At 37.9% G+C, this 15,291-nt stretch overlaps 1 pseudogene; it reads right to left on the reverse strand.

The window, feature by feature from the left end:
- Nucleotides 1-3,677: 3,677 nt before the first annotated feature.
- Nucleotides 3,678-4,900, reverse strand: LOC101420822 (glycoprotein-N-acetylgalactosamine 3-beta-galactosyltransferase 1 pseudogene; annotated as a pseudogene).
- Between the last annotated feature and the right edge of the window lie 10,391 nt (nt 4,901-15,291).

Consider the following 15,291-nt stretch of genomic DNA (forward strand, 5'->3'; position numbering starts at 1 on the left):
TTCTGTGTCTGCTTGTCTTCTCATTAGGAAGCACTAGAAACCAAACCTGGAACTTCCCATGTGGGAGAGAGGTGCTCAATCACTTGAGCCATCTCCATTCCCTGCTTTGTTATGTCTTTCATTGTGTTTCCTCTTTGTGTCTCCTTGTTGTGTCAGCTTACTGCACCAGCCTATCGTGTCAGCTTGCTGTCCTGCTCGTCTTCTCTAGGAGGCAATGGGAACTGAATCTGGAATCTCCCATGTGATAGGTACATACCCAAGTGCTTGAGTCATGTCTGCTTCCCATAAAAGAGATGGTTTAATAAGTATAAAATGAAAATCCCAAGAGATACAAAAGCATGGTGTCATGGTTTAATTGGAAGCATTTTTTTGGGGGGACAGAATAAAATATTGGTTAGTTTACTATTGATGATATGTTATATCTAATAAAACATGGTTTTCCACTGGATAGAAAAAAAAGCAGCTTCATATGAGTGCTGATAATAAAAGGTCAGTTTGAACTAACATGGAATTTTTACTCTGTAATTAATCAGATAATTGAAACTCTCTGTTCAATTCAAAGAGGTTACCTTCAAATTTCTTTTCAGCACAAAAAGATCTAAAATATAATACCTGAATAAACAAATTTAGATCTGAGATGATGGTTTTAATTTTATTAGATCTGGTTCCTTTGTAAAATGTAGCCTCATCCTCTCTCCATGAATTTCATGTTTCCTCTGATCAAAGAAGGGATTTCTATTATTTCTGTAAAAGCCAATCTCTTCTCTTTCCTTCTTATGATTGCAATAGATGTGTTGGCACCTAGATTAAGGCAGAAAATATGGGGAATTAATGTGTTTTTAGTTATATAAATATGACAACAAAACATATAAAAACATGTGGGATGCAGCAAATGCAACACATACAGTGAAATATATATCATCAAATAACTATATTGTTAACCAGGAAGGTCATAAAACAATGACTTCAGTTTTCACTTTAAGAATCTAGAAAAAGAGGAGCAAATGGATACCAAAGTAAGCACACAGAAGGAAATAAGAAATAATAAAGTTCAGAGTGGAAATCAGTGAAATAGAGAACAAGAAATAAATAGATAAAATCAATGAAATGAATTAAAAAATTGGTTCTTGAGAAGATTAATAAAATTTATAAACCTCTAGCCAGAGTGAGCTGGAAAAATAAGGGAGACACAAATTATTAATTTCAGGAACGGGAAAAGGGGCATTACTAAAGATTCTATACAAAGTATAAAAGGCTAATTCTATACAATTAAAAGGATAATGAGGGATATGAACAACTTTACTCTATTAAATTCAACAACTTAGATGAAATGGGCAAATTCTTTGAAAGATGGAAACTATTAAAACTCACACTAGAAATAATAGATGACCTGTAAAACTTCTTTGAAAGAAATTGAATTTGTAATTAAAAACTTATGTATACATACACACACATACACACACACACTATAGGCCCAAATGTCTTCACTGGTGAATTCTCTTGAAGAACTAATACCAAATCTGCAAAACCCTTTCTAAAAGTTGGAAAAGAGGAAATAATTCCAACTTATTTTATGAGGCTATAATTACCTTAATATGAAAAGCAGATAAAACATTACAAGAAATGGAAACTGGAGACAAATATTATTCATGAACATAGATATAAAAATTTTGGATTTTTTGAAAAAAAAAAACAAATTGAATCCAACATTATTGCTTTTGTTCAAATATTTTGCCCATTTTTATTTGGATGTTTGTTTTCTTATTATGGAGCTTGGTGACTTTGTTATTCAGGATATAAGTCTATCAAAGATGCAATTTGCAAATTTTTTTCCTCAGTTGTGAGTTATCATTTTATCTTCTGGCTTCCAGTATTGCTGTTTCAAACCATTCATCTGGGGATATGATATACTCTTTTAATGTGTAAACTCATGCTCTTTTGTTCTTACAAGTTTTCTTATAAATCTATTAGATAATTTCTTTCCTTTCTTGTCTCTCTTCTTTTCAGCCTCTACTTTCCAGATATTGGACTTAATTGAGTAATCCTCTCCTTCTATTTTCCTTTCTTCCTTGTTTCCATTTATGCATCCCGTTGACTGACTTTCTGGGAGACTTCCATAACTTTATCTTTTAATCTTTCATTGATATTTTTTTCATTTATTCTGTCATGAATTTAACTTCCAAGGCTATTTTTATTGTATTCTCTGCATTTTATAGAAGCAACATCTTGTCTTTTCTTCAAGGAGATGAATAATTGATTTTTGAAGTTTAATTCTCCCTCCACAGTCCCAGTTGCTTTTGTTTTTGTATGCTTATTTGGCTGTCTTCCAGGTTAGAGGTTTTCATTGGTTGTCTGATAATCCTTGGCTGTCTGATCATGTTTAATACTTGGGGAACAATAAGATTGCTGAAAACTTTGAGTGCATTGAGGGGACGTATCAACTTGGAGCTTCTCCTTAGGGGAGGTTTCTCATCCTCAGCACCATTTATTTATTTATTTATTTATTTTTATATGACATCTTTTAGTTTATTTAAACACTCGGAATTTTCTAACCTTTTCACAATTATCTCTGGCCAAATTTTTACAGTCAAACTATTCTGTAGCCTAAGAACCACCTCAGATTCTAAAACTGAAGAATTTTACAACTGTTTTAAACAAATAAGTTATAAAAGGCACAAACAAGTTCTTCATCTTTCAACAGGATGAGAATGGAAGGAACTATAATTATGTAGTTGGAAGGCGTTCTAAATAATTAAAAATGTTATTTAGTAATTCCTGAGTATGGCATCAATATAAGAAAAGAATCCCTAAAGAACATTAAATTTTCTATTAGCTATCCATAATTAAAAATGGGTAAATTTGGCTACAAAATATTTAAGAATGCATGTTCAAAGAATGCTGTTAATGTTTTGAGAGCACATAAATATTAATAGTGGAGAATGTTATTCAAGAGTGATTAAACATCTTTAGAAAAGAGACAATAGGAACTTGGTGACTACTATTCATCTTAGTAAAAAATTAGCTAATACTTAGAACCAAGTATGTAATATAGTCAAGGCCCATGATAATTTCAAAGTATGGTTTTATTAATGCACTTTAGGACAAGTGCTATCTGTATGCCACTTTTTTCTAAAAGAAATACTACCAATTATAAATAATCACAGGAAAATTTTCATTAGACAAACTGTGTGTGGGGGGGTGGGGGGGTTGTTTCATTAATATCACACTGCAAATACAAACTCACATCTTGAGATTACAAACAATGAGTGACAATATTTCCTTCTCAAATTTTCTTTAAGGCAGATTTTTTTTTTTTAGCACTCTGTTTCTAATACGGTGCAGTATAGTTTTATCAAATTTAACTGTTTTAGTATCTCAGGGACAATAATACATGTGGTCAGGAACAAGCAAAAAAAAATCTCTTTTCTAGTCCCTCTACCTGGCCACCATTTTAAAAACAAATTCTTCATATATATATATATATATATATATATATATTACTGTAGCAAAAACACATTTTAACAGATTTTACAGCTCATTTAAAGCTTTGTGTTACAGTTATTCATATGAAAGAGTTCTAATATGGAATGATCATTTAGAAAGAATTGAATTCCTCACTGGGATTCCAGTGTTCTAGATCAGAAACGCAGAAGTCCTTCTTCAGTGAATGTCAGACATTTAACCTCTGTTCATTTGTTTTTTTCATTCAAGATTTTTTATTTTACTTTTGGATCATCATTTGGGTATTTTTCACTTATTTCCTTTAATACGTTCTCAGGTAAGGTAGGTTGATATCTGTATAAATAACCATATGGGCAAAGATGATAAACGAGGTATTCTAATTCATACATAGTTAGAGGATCAACGTAATGAAAAGAAATTGCAAGATCAGAACAGCATCCAGGACCATCTACAGTAGGATAATAGTTGTAATTCCAGTACCAAAAGGTTTTGGGTAGATAACCTTTGATTAAGTGGTGTTCAGGTACAAAGGGATGAAAAGTTTCCTTTCCCGTGGTATCTCTGGAATCTCCCGCCTCTACATTCATAATTTCCATGCATCTCCCCAGGGCTGTCTTCAATGGAGGAACTGTGTGTGCATTTCTCCGTTTTAAATGCATCCACAAATCTCTTCAAGGCTTCCTTGCTCAACATATATCCAGCTCCTCCACTCATGTAGCCCTGCTTTACAAAGGGCTTAAATTTTCTCCCAAAGTAAATGGAGTTTTGAGGATCATATTTTGAAAGAAGCCATCTCAAATTGTCTAGTATGACATATGTATCATCATCTGCTTTCATAAACCAATCAGCATCTTCTAAATAATGGTCATAAACATACTGAAAAGCTTTAATTGTTTTCCAGTATAGTTGGTCTCTGCCTTCTTTGGTTTTTAATCCCACAGTAGGGAAGTCTTTATTTTCTTCTGAACTCATAAACAAAACTTTATTACAACATTGGGCCCATGTGGCTTTGACGTGTTTGGCCTTTTTCTCTAGATTTTGAGGTCCTGTCATAACCCAGCAAAGAATTTTAACCTTCTGATAGAGTATCTCAGCGATGCCTGTGTCCTCATCTTTATGTTGGTTGACATCTGCATTGAAATTCATCTATCCTTCTAGATGATGCTGTCCATTATCATCAGAATGTCTAGCATGAGGATCATTATGAAGAATATTAAGCTGGGTACCACTCTTCTTCCAACAAAGTACTAAAAAGCTTAGAACATAAAAAAAAATCCTACTGCTGATCCACAGAGAAATATTAAAACATTCAGCCAAGATTTAGAGGCCATTTCCCGAAAGTGTATTTCTGACATCAGCAGCGGCTCCCTCTCGCCCCTCCAGGGGGACTGAGAGGGGGACGACACGGGGCCAGAGACCGTTCCTCCTTTCCGTGGCCGCAGAAGTGACTCAGGGCCGCTAGCCAGGGCCACACGCCGCCGCCCAGACCGTTCCGGGGCAGCGGCGGCCGAGGCGGGCCCAGAGCGTGCACCCGCCTGCTCGCTCCGCCCCTGCCCGCAGAGCGTCTAGGCTTGTGGCCCCTCAGCACCATTTATTAGAGAAAAACAGTGCTCACTGGGATGAAGAGACTGACAATTGCGGGCAGAAAGTTTATCGGGAAGCTCTCCCAGTGGAGGGGATCTGAAGAATAGACCACAGCTTCCCTGCCAGCATAGTGGGGGTCTGAAGAGAGACTTCAGTCTGCCCCTGGCAGAGGCAGTCATGAATTTATACAATACGTCTATAGGCAGGGAGATGCTTAGTCAGTGGGAGGGGGTTGGGGTTTGGATAAGCCCCGAAGGCCAATAGGGATGTCTAGGGCATGGTGGGCTAGGGATAGTGAATTCTAAGGATGCGGGAGGGGTTGGTGGTGTCATGTGGCTTCTTTGTCTATTCTTGTGCGGAAATGAACCATATCTCGACACATAGGCTCTGGACAGGGGGCTGTTCTATGTCACGGGAATGCAAGTCACTGTTTGTTAATCACTGTAACCTTGTGATCAGTTAATCATTATAAACCTTGTAAGGGAGAAACCTCTAACACCACTGACATTTTGAACTGGATAATTCTTTGTTATGGGGGCTGTCCTGTACATTGTAGGATGAATAGCAGCATCCCTCACTAGAAGAAAATAGCACCTCCTCCAGTTGTGACACCAGAAATGCCTCCAGATATTGCCACCTGTCCCAAGGAGGGTAAATTGCACCATTACTTTAGGCTAATCTGGGGGTGGGGGTGGGGGCTGTTTGTTAGGGAAAGCTCTCAGGTAAGACTCTTCAAATCTTTCCTCTTGTACTGGTCAGATTCCCAGAAAAGATCCTTCTAATCACTTGTCTGGAGGATAAAGGTCTGGCTGCCAGATTTTTGAGAGCTCAGCAGGGGCAGGCTATTGGAGTTTTCTGCATTCATATTAGTATGTAAGGTTAATTCTTTCCCCTTATGTCGATACAGTAACCATGTCCTCAACTCTTGCCAGTGTCCTCCAGTCCAGAGACCTTCAGTTTTCCCTCTCCAAAGAATAAACCTTCTGCGAGAGCTGGGGAATGAGACAGGAGATATAGATATATAAATGCTTTTTAAAAAGAAAAACCTGAATCCTCTTTATTTTAGTCCCCTCTGCTCCTACCATGAAGCCCTCTACCAGAAGTGCCTGGTGCTGCCTGGTTCTGAGTCTTTGGGAGATTCTAGGCTATAAATTGAGTTGGTTTTTGACTTTCTTCATTGCTGTCTTAGAAACCTAACTTTCCTGACCCTCTCAGACTTATTAGCTTCCAAAATTCTGTTACTCTGCTCTGTAGTATTTGTCATATTTGTGGGTCTATGTGTCAGTGTTCTTTTGGGAAACAGAATCAACAGGAGATATCTGTAAATAGTATGAGATTGATATGATTCTCTCATGTGACTGTGGGGATGCACAAGTCCAGGTTCTGTAGGCAGGCAGCAAACCGCAAACCAGGGACTCCAATTAAAGTCCAATGAAGGTCCTTGATGAGTTTCCGGGAAACTTTGACTGTCCAAAGATGAGTTAGGAAATTTTCTCTGAATGCTGAAATCACTTCCTCTTTTATGGTGTTCAACTGATTAGATAAAGTGTCACTCATTGCTGAGGGCAGTCTCTCGGGTTGATCACAGATGTAATCAGACATCTATGCAGTAAACTCGCTGATGACTAAAGCCCATAAATGTCCTTGTATTACAATTTGCCTGGTGCTTGCTAGACCAAGCAACTGGGCACAATTACCCGGCGGAGATGATACATAAGCCTAACCATCACAGAATATTTCTTGGTTTAAAAAATACCTTTTTTGTGTGGTTTTAGTGGTGTTTCAAGAGGGAAGAAATTTAGATGCATATTTTCACATTTTAATCCAAAAGGTTCTCTTTTTCTTTTTTAATATCTTTGATATGCTTAATAGACTTTCATCTATTAAAATGATGTCTGACTAATTTCCAAGCATGAAGGTCTAAGAAAACTTATTTGTTCAATTTGTTTGTCTGATTTTTTTGTGTTTCTGTATTTGACAGAATCAACTATATTGAAGGGGTAATTGTGATTGAAATGTTTAAAGGAAATTGATTAATTAGGTATATAAGTGGTATTAAATGTTTTAAAGGATTTAATCTGTTAAACTTATGAGTTACTGTATGTTAGTCAAAGAACAAGAGCAAGTGAGGTTTCTACTTTTGCTCAATCTTTTCATTGCTCTTATGGTGTTAAGTTACATTTTAAAATGTATAAATTTCATACATTAAATATTAATCAAAATACTAAATTAACAGGATTTCTTTCCATGAATAAAAGTCTGCCTCCCTCCACCTTCAGATATTGAACTACCAACAAAGGAAATACTTTCTCTAACAGTTCATGTTCAATATTGTAACTGCAACAATCAAGGGACTGAAAAAGGAAGTATAAATATTGAAAAGTAAAAAGCAAATCATATTACTTGAGGACAATTCAATTGCTGATAGAGAAAATACAAGATCATCAACAGAGAAGCTAATGGAGATGAAGAGTCCAATTAGATACAAAAGGTAGAGCAGGACAGGACAGACCAGTTTAAAGGTTTGAAGTAGTTCAGATGTGAGATAAGGGTGGAATGGACTGCAGCAGAGGCAGTGGCCTTGGAGGGAAGGGAGTGGAGGAAAACATCTGAAAAGAATAGTTAGTCCTCGACTACAGGCAGGATGTGGGACATAAATAAAAGGGGAATTTTGTGGTTGACTCAGGTTTCTGGTCTGGGCCAAATTGAAGAAGACTAGATTGACTGGGTGGGATCCAGCCTTTAGGAGTTCAGCTGTAGAGTAATTTTTTTGAAATACCTGTAAGGCATCTAAATGCAGCTATCAAGTAAGGTGATACAGATATGGAGGTTGGACAAATAGTCTGGGTTGGCAATAGATGAGATATCAAACCTTGTGAGCTCGATCAAGGAAAGAGAAAAGCAGGGTGAAAAGAAAAGGGGCCTTTGGTTTGTCACACATGGTAAGTTAAGTACTAGACTGTGAAACCTATGAAATGGTTAAACCTTATAGGATAGATTTTTAATTTATCCTAGTGGAGCCAGCTAGTAAAATAGGGAATCAACAGATGGATCTGGAACCTTGCAAGAAGTCCATGTGGACATCAGTAACCCCAAGATGGCTGCTGGAAAACCCCCACCCCCAAGATTCTTTCACTCAGAAGAAGACTTCTTCTAGAAGCCAGGAGAAGCCCCAGGTATTCCCTATTATTGGGACCTCATGGGGAATTAATGGGTGGGGTAATCAATCAAAACAACAAATACCTGAAACTCCTCCCCTGCCAGTAGCTAAGGAGTGGAATAATTGACCATTCAAAAAGCCAGGTGTGGCGGCGGACTTGGTCCAGTGGTTAGGGCGTCTGTCTACCACATGGGAGGTCCAAGGTTCAAATCCCGGGCCTCCTTGACCCATGTGGAGCTGGCCCATGCACAGTGCTGATGTGTGCAAGGAGTGCCGTTCCACCCAAGGGTGTCCCCCGCATAGGGGAGCCCCATGCACAAGGAGTGCACCCTGTAAGGAGAGCCGCCCAGCACGAAAGAAAGTGCAGCCTGCCCAGGAATGGCGCTGCACACACGGAGAGCTGACACAGCAAGATGACACAACAAAAAGGAACACAGATTCCCATGCCGCTGACAACAACAGAAGCGGACAAAGAAGAAGATGCAGCAAAATGGATACAAAGAACAGACAACTGGGGTGGGGGGAGGGAAGGGGAGAGAAGTAAGTAAATAAATAAATAAATCTTCCAAAAAAAAAAAAAAGCCAGTTGTGAGGCCTGAATGAATGCTTTCGCTCTCTTGTGCACTCTCTCACATGCTCTCTCACCTGTGGACCTGTTCCTGCCCAATGTGCACTGCTCGGGCTGTTTTTCCTCTGCCATGTGGCCACACATGGGGTTTATAATCTATAATGGGAAATTGTAGCCTCTAAATCAGCCTGCTTTATCACTTTTCAACTCCTTCCTCTCTACCGGGGCCCATGATCTGGTATTTTCTCCCATTTCTCTTCCCTCCCTACCTGAATAAATTACTGGCTTAACTCACCTGACATGCTCTTGAAATTCATTTCTGCAGCATAATCAAGAACCTAAATAAAATTCAGTAACACTAATTTATTAGACAACATGGATTATTTGGATATTTAAGAAACATCTTTTTCTATTTAGGGACTATTTTCAAGCCAGTTATAAGTATGGCACTATGCTATTAATGTGCTGTATAAATTAATTTAAATAGGCACAGTCTGTACCTTCTGTCAGATTTAAGATGCTTTCCATCCTCGTTTTTACATGTGGGAAATTATGACGGCAGAAGGGACCTTGAGTCCATAAAGTCTGAGCCCTTGTCTCTTGTCTAGATCTCCTATTTAATATTTCTGACAAGTAGGGGTTGACCTTTTGCTTGGACACCTACAATGACAGAAAATGCTCAGATTCATGAGAAAGCTTATGCAATTTTAAGTAACACTAATTGTTCAGAAGTTCTTCCTTACATTGACCAGAAACGTCTTCCCTGTATCTTCCAACCAGCATCTTAATTTGCTTTAAGGAGTCATGCAGGATATGAATCTTTCAAATATTTGATGATCATCAGTGTGGGTTTTCTGATAAGCTGTCAAGGTTCAGGATCCAATGTGGCAGGTTTCTGTGTCCTGCCCAGTACTCTGCTCTCTTCTGTCATCATTTCCCTAAACTGTGACTCTCTGAGTGAACTGCAGTACTCTGGATACGAACCAGTCAGTGTACGTTCAGTCCCACTTGAGTCCATCTTGTTTTGGAACTCTGAATTTCTATTAATGTAGCCCAAGTTTACTTTGACTTTTTTGGATGGCATCTACATTACAATATCATCTCACACTGGAGCTTGGCATCTATATGAAAATCTCTTTCTACACTAGCTGCTAACCAGGTCTGATCCCTTCAGAACTAGTATATTCACTTTTTAAAAACTTAACTATAGGGCCTGCTGTTATCCTGTGAAATTTCCTGTTAATTTAGTCAATCTCTTCAGCTTGTCAAGAATTTTTCAGATCCGGGTTTTGTCCTCTAATACATGAGTTTGTATTGAAATTGTGTAAGCATAGCTGACATTTGTGTTGGAGGCATTTTCATATATGTTCTTCCATATACTGCTTACAACACCAGGTGCATGTTTATGATGGGTCTTTCCAACCCCTCAAGGCAGTGTAGCATATGATGGAGAGAAAAGTAGGATTAGAATTTCAGCTCAATCACACTAGCTGTGTCATCTTAGCAAGTTCTCTTACTTTCGTTGCCTCTTTTTCCTTATCTGCAAAACAGGGAAAAGAAGTACCTTGTGGATTTGTTGTGAGTAGTAAGTGGAATAAATCCCATAAGCCCACTTAGCACAGTGTCCAAACATGAGATGTCTTCATTAGCTTTTGATTTAAGTAACTCTGTTCAGATGGGGAAACTGAGATCTGGCAGGTTTCAATCACTTTCCTAAGGTCACAAGCTAGTCAGAGAATGAATCAGGATTTGACTCTTGGTCTCTGTCAGAATGGAATTTAGTCCAAATTCCAGAGTCGAAAATTATTAGATTTTAACTTTGCTCTTGCCATTTGACAGTTACATGATTTTGAGTTAGTTTACTTAAACTCACTTAACTTCAGTTTTCTCTTCTATGGTATCTCCATCAAAGAGCATTAGGAGAATTCAATGAATAGCATGCACAAAATCCATGTCTGTCTGTCTCGACAAGTGACATTCCACTTTTTTTTGCCTTTTTTTTTTGGTACAGGGGGTCAGGGATTGAACGCAGGACCTCATATGTGGGGAAGCTGGCAGTCAACCACTAAGCCACATTGGCTTCCCTGAGTTGTTTTTTTCATTATTTTGCTTGTTGTTTGTTTTTGTTTTTTTCAGGAGGCACCAGGACCATGTGGGAAGCAGGTGCTCAACTGCTTGAGCCACATCTGCTCCTCCTTTGCCTTTTAATCTATCCATTCCCTCACCCCCCCCACTAAAACCATGTCATTTAAATTAATAATATGCAAAGTGCTTAGTCTACTGTATGGTACATAGAATTCGTTCACTAAATATGAGTTCATGTTACAATATTTTGTACCTATGGGATCTGAGGAAGTCAGAAAATATTTCTCAGTGCTTTTCCTACTGTGTGTTTAATGTAAACTCATATATAATCACCTTCGATATAGTCTCAGAGTGCTTTGAAAACTAAGGTTTAAAAACATGCAACAATCTGGTATGGTATTATCAAGTGATATTCAGATTATATAGGTCCTATAGAAGTTGGGGAAAGTGAAGGAGAAACAGTGACTGTATGGTCAGAAAAGATTCATGAAAGAAGTTCTGCTCAGGCTGGGCTGTAAAAGATGGGAGGAATTTGAAGAATTATATCCAAAGAAGAATCCATGAAGAGTAAGGGAACTGCTCTACCTCTGATGTGTATAGGCTGTTGCCAAATTATGTGAATGAGTTGGTGTGGGAGACCCGAAAAAGAATTTGAACTTTTATTGTTTACATATTTACTTGAAAAAGTCTGGTTTAAACTAAAATTTAAAGTTACATTTCTGCACACATTCACCAGCTACTATGATATTTCCACCCCATTTCAGTTTGTACTCTCCCAGGGTAAAAAAGATCAAGGAAACATCTCCAGTTCCTTCCTCGGGTGTTAAGTTCATGTGGAGAAAGCAAGGGATGAGTAGTATTATCTATGCTGTAATTTACTGAGTGCATACTATGTGACCAGGCACCTTCCTATGTGCACATTTAATCTTCTCAAGGAACCTATGGGAGTGGGTGAAATTATTTAATTTCAGTTTCACAGCTGAGAAAACTGAAGCTACGCAAGGTTAAGTAATTTACCTGAGACCACCTGGTGAGCAAATGGAGGAACTGAGACTGACTGAGATATTCAGGTTTAAGAGACTGCTCTTAGGTAGGTGTGGGGAGAGTCTCATGCTCACTGACACAGCCAGAGAGCAGAAGTCATGGAAAGAAGACAAGGTCTGAGAGACTGTTGGATTGCCTGAAGGTCACTGTCTGAGCATTTCTGGGCTTTGGGCAAAATCTTTAATTCAGTAGTGATAGTATGATCCTTTCAATGCAAGGCACTGAGTGGTCCTTTGGGACTTTTATCACCTATTCCCTAGCTGCTGTGTAACCTTTCTCTGCAGTAGTTTAGATGCGAGAGATCACAAGACATTTTACAGGTGACGGTTGTCCTGCATTTTTGTACATGATTCTTAAAGCTTTTCTATGATTTATTTCCCTCTGGGATGTGATGCAGTCCTCTCATTTTTTTGACATTTCCTGATATTTCTTTGTGTTTTTTTTTTTTTTTTGTCTTATGTTTCTTTCTTTTTTTAAAAAAAAATTCTGTGCCAATTTCCTGGCCTTCCCTTCCTGCCCTGCTGAGTTGCAGGCAGCACGTTAAGCATTTGACTCAGCACTGTGCAGGAGTCATCCAGGTTGCTTATAGACAGCCTGTCATTAGGGTGCCTTGAAAAACAGCCCCTTAGGGTTGGAAAATCTACGTGGGTATAGTCTGTGTTGCCTGGCACCTGCTGTAATCAGGGTTTAAAAAGCAGTAATTAAGGGAAAGGACAGTCTTTTACTTTGAACCAATCTCATTGTTGAATAAATGCCACACAGCACCTGGCTTCAAGTGAAGACAGTGGAGCTACAGGTACGCTCAACTTCATTCCATGTGATATAAGGCAAAACCCAACAAAACAAGAAAAAACAAAGCAAAAGCCAAGCAAACAAGCAAGCAAGCAAACAAAACCTATCTCTTCTCTATGTGGTGCTGAAGAGATACTGTGAATCATGGTAACGTTATCATCTACCCAAATGAATAAAAATGTAAAGATTAAAATTTACTGATAAGACTTAGCTCTTTAGGTTTGAAATGTTATATCTTACTTTTAATTTTAGAGAAGTTGTGGGTTTACAGAACAATCATGCACAAAATACAGGATTCCCATATATCACCCTGTTATTAACACCTTACATTGGTGGGGAACATTTGTTACAATTGATGACAGCACAATTTTTATAATTGTACTATTATCTATAGTCCAGGTATACTTTACCTTGCTGTCTCTTGTAATGCTCTTCTGAACTGTTCTTGATAGGAAAATATTCCTATTATAATTTTCAAAGGACTGACAAAAAAAGGGCATAATGATTTTATGGGTCACTGGAAATCTGAATAATTACAAAGAAAGAGCTTACAATGGATTTACTAATGTATAGCACCTTAAATTTTTTAGACAAAGAACTGGATGTCTTAATGACCATATAGAAATGTAAGTAGTAATGATTTCTTCTTGGCACTGCAGTACTTTAAGAAAGCACTAGTTTTACAACCTGGTGTCAAAGCGAATTAATTAACAACTGTGAAAAAGTGTTTACATACTTTTGTCAGGTGGGATGCTCATTATCTCCTGGAGCAAGATTTTTCAAAACAGCTGGTATTTAAGCAATAATTTGCCTGAGAAATAATCTATTTATATCTGATACAAAAGGTCTCATATTTAATTCTTAAAAAGGAGTCAGTTTTTGAATAATCAAAATACAAGCAACAGAAATAGCATACAAATAGTATACATTTAATAGTATGCATTGATGTAAAATGTATTTTATGTCAGTAATGCATGGTCATTGAAGAAATTTTGAAAAAACACAGAAAGCCTACAGAAAGTAACAATCACCCAGAATTCCATCACCACCCAGAAATAAAAACTTTATTATTTTTGTATTTTTTAGGAATTTTTTGATGTAACTTTTTAGTCCTTTTTTATGTTCAAAGCTGTATTTCTTATGGGGAACAAAATTTGCACTTTCCAGTTGTACATACTGTTTTATAAGTTTTTCTTCCACTTACACATTTAGCAAATTTTCTTCCACTTATAATTTTCTCTATCACAAAATGCTTATTCCTTGCATTTTTTTAACTTTTTGTTTTCTCTGTTTTAACTTTTGAAACTCTTTAGTTTTTAACTTAATGCCTTTTATTTTTTAACTCAATGAAATTTATATAAATAGATTGTACAAATTTTAAACGTACATATTGATGGAATCTTATACATACCTAAGAAACTACTACCAGGTCAACATAGGGACCATTTCCAATACCTTAGAGGGCTCCCTCATGTTCCTTTCCAGTCAATTCCTCCTTCTCCAGATCCAGAGGTAACCATTAGTAAGATTACTGGTGCCATAGATTAGTTTTCCTTTTTACTTCTTTTAAAACTTAATTAAAATAGACCAAGATAATTTGTTCTATTTTGTCTAGATTCTTTTGCTCAGCATTATGTTGATGTGGGCTATGGGTGGCAGGCTCTTTGTCTCTTCAGAAATAATCTAAACTATCTGTGACTTGTGGGTGTGGGATGATGAAAGGCTGCAGTCCTGCCCTTGGGGAGCAGGAAACAGTTTAACAATGCAAGGTCTATAAGCTTTAAGTATTCAGGGGAAATGCAAACAAAATATGCTAAAGGCTTATCTAGAATGTCTGGAGTCCATGCTAAAAGCTTACCTAAGATGTGGAAGATATATATGCTAATTGAAGCCTATTGAAAACTGAAACAAAGTGACCATTTGGCCTTTCCTCGCGGTATAAAAGACATTTGAAAATCTTGTTCAGGGCTCGGGATTCAAACAGAAAGCTCCCGAGTGGCCGGCCATCAATAAACCATTTTTCCTTCTTAAAATCATTCCTGAGTCCTGGCCTCTCTATACTCAAATAATTAAACTTCTCTCAAATTCTACAACATTTTTGGCGACCCAGATGGGACAACAAACGAAGGCCAGAGACGGTAGCATTTTGCTGCCCCTTCCAAATCCCCAAGGAAGCCGGGAGGACTCGGGTGAACCCCAAATCTGGGCGCCCCTGGATTAAATTTAATCCAGAAAAGATGTGGGCTCCACCAGAATCTTCCCGACAAAAATCGAGGGCAATGGAAGGTCTGAAAAGAAAGATTCTGGGAACGAAAAAGAACTCCGAACATGGAAGAAGGTAAGACTCCCCGGGTGAGCAGAGTCTGGAAAGCCCTAGCTTTAATTGCTAGGAAGGGGAGGCTGATCACCTCCCAAGAGAACCCTAGTAGCCCCAGAAGGTTGGGGGGAAGCCGTTCTCTCTAGGCTTGGGAAAAGGAGAAAAACCGGGAAAAAGCCCTGGTGTTTTGGTTTTGTCTAACTGCATGTTAGAATCTGGTACTGGTCTTATATCCACTAAAGGAGTGGAGTCTCGATTTTAATAGAAAGGGCTATTTAT

Source organism: Dasypus novemcinctus, chromosome 11 (assembly GCF_030445035.2).
Source record: "Dasypus novemcinctus isolate mDasNov1 chromosome 11, mDasNov1.1.hap2, whole genome shotgun sequence".
Classification (NCBI taxonomy): Eukaryota; Metazoa; Chordata; class Mammalia; order Cingulata; family Dasypodidae; genus Dasypus; species Dasypus novemcinctus.